The sequence below is a fragment of the Geospiza fortis genome, unplaced genomic scaffold (assembly GCF_000277835.1).
Source record: "Geospiza fortis unplaced genomic scaffold, GeoFor_1.0 scaffold117, whole genome shotgun sequence".
NCBI classification, from domain to species: Eukaryota; Metazoa; Chordata; class Aves; order Passeriformes; family Thraupidae; genus Geospiza; species Geospiza fortis.
The window spans coordinates 189,368-191,582 of NW_005054500.1; the positions used below are offsets into that span (position 1 = coordinate 189,368).

Consider the following 2,215-nt stretch of genomic DNA (forward strand, 5'->3'; position numbering starts at 1 on the left):
CGGAGCGGGGCTGCTCTCTGCTCTTGCTTTTCAACTCCCTCTCAGGAGCTCGCACCTTCGGGCGCTTTTAAAGTTTTTATTTTGTTATTCTTTTTGGTGTTTTAAAACTTTCTTTTATTAAGATTTTTTTTTTTTTAAAACATTTCAACTTTCCGACGCCAGCTCAGAGTTTTGCCGTGATCGCCGGGACCGCGTGAGCGTGCGGCGCCGAGGCCATGCGGTGAGCGAGGTAAGAGCGGGGCTGGCAGCGGGACCGGCACCGGGACCCCCGAGCCCCGTCCCGGGCTGGGGCCGGGGCTGCCCCCGGAGCCGCGGCTTCAACGAGAGTGAAGTGTCGCATCACTGCTCTTTGTGCTCTGACCCCATAAATCCGTGTCACCCCCGCGCAGGTACCTGCAGGACAAACCCTCCTGTCCCACAGAATGCTCACAAAGCCGCGAAGTTCGGATTAGTTTCGGAAAACCTCCCTTTTTTATAGAACATCACGTGGGAATCTTTTCTTTGTTGGGGTTTTTTGGCTGTGTTGGAGCTGCTGAGGAAGCACGAGCCCGAAGCTGAGCGGGGCAGTTCCTGCCGTGGCCGGGGTCTGGGTTTATTTTCCGCCGCGTGTGTCGGGATTGAGCGGTTTGAGCCGGGTTTACACCCCGTGTGAGCTCCCGAGGAACGGGCTCCCTGCTTGCCCACGGTGATTCAGGGCGTGTTTGAGTCCAGGGGAACATTTCTGTGGGCTCTGGTGGGAGTTCCGTGCTTGGGAGCGTTCGCTTATTACTGGTTTTAGTGGTTTTGGGGAAGCTGACGGAGAGAAAGTCTCACTCGGGTGTTCACAGAGCCTGGGTGGAGAGTCCCTGTTCCCACCTCCACCTTGGTGCGTTGGTTTTACACCTGAACATTTATGAGATGAGGGATTTCAAAATGCGGGGATTAATGGCTGATATCACCTCCCTGCTCCTCCCTCGGGTTTTGTTATAAAACAAGGCACGAATCCTTCCCGAGTGACGACAGATCCCGGCAGCAGCTCCGAGCGGGACCGGGCTGCGGTGCCGGGACAGCCCCGAGCCCCCGGGGCTGGCTGCTCACTGCCGATTAAACCCTCGCTCTGCCGGGTCCAAACTGCTGGAACTGTTCAAATCAAGTATTTATGGAATGCTGCTCGCTCCCTGCCCGGTATCGTCTCTGATTGGCTTGGTGGAAAGTAAAATTGCCAAATTTAGGTCTGTTACAGTAAGTGCTGGAGCAGGTGGATGCTTTGCTGGAGCTCCTGCCCAGAGGGTTTGGGTGCCCTGCTCCAGTGCTGGCAGGACGGCTCGTTCCAGAGGCTTTTGGTGCCTTGTTGACCAGACAGGGACTGGGAGTGCTGAATTTCTGCTGGGCCACCTCGTTTTCCTGGAATTAATCTGATTTCTGTGCATTACAAAGAGAGCTGACCGGGTGTTTGTGTTGGGTGGAGAGGGAACGTTGTGCTGCCACTCCTCCTTGGTGTCCAGGGAAGTTACAGACTCAGAGCCACCCGAGTCCCCCTGTGTGACACCGAGGTGCCCACTGTGGCCTCAGGGAGGGCTCTGTTCTTCAGAGGGGTGACAGTGACCTCTCTGCCTTGCTTTCCTCCTGCCCTAGGAGCTGTCCCAGAGCTCAGGAGCTTGTCCAGGTGGGACTCCAGGAGCTCTGGGTGGTGCCATCACTGGCACAGGTGCAAAGGGCTGGTCCAGGGGAAGAACCCACTGATGGGGAGGAGGAGGAGGCGGGTGCATCATCACAAGGGGAGGGAAAATGCATCCCCTCCTGATAAATTCAGCTGGAAGTGCTGCAGAAGGGTCTGCTTTGGAAAGAGGAGTCTGGAAACTACGCTTGAACTAAAAGCCACAGGTGCAACAAGTTGATTTCTGGTCCCCTGCTCCATTTTTGGTTCATCCCACGCCTGTTTTAAGGGTTATTTCTTCCCATCCTTGTTCCCAAGCTCCGGAGGCTCCTGCCTGCTGTTATTGCTCCTTTTCCTGAGTGCTGATTGCTCTCAGCCATCCTGTTCAGTGGGGTTTTGTTTTGTCCAGCTTGCAGGCTCGTCTGAAACTTCCAGGTGAAGTTCAAGAATGGGTTTGCTTTTGAATTTACTTTAGTAAGCCTCAGGAATAGTCTGGGACATCCCAGATCTGAGTTAGGGAGCTGAAAACCCCACAGTTAATTACTGGAGCCCAGTGACACTTGGAGCAATTACTTCTGC

General features: G+C 54.8%; 1 protein-coding gene across 1 annotated transcript in view; it reads left to right on the forward strand.

Moving 5' to 3' along the window:
* The first annotated feature begins 95 nt into the window (after window positions 1-95).
* LOC115948743 overlaps window positions 96-2,215 on the forward strand; it is a 26,996-nt gene continuing 24,876 nt past the window's right edge. Inside the window, exon 1 of the mRNA XM_031063389.1 lies at window positions 96-229. The gene's annotated coding sequence lies outside the window, so the exon portion shown is untranslated. The remainder of the gene's footprint in view (window positions 230-2,215) is intronic.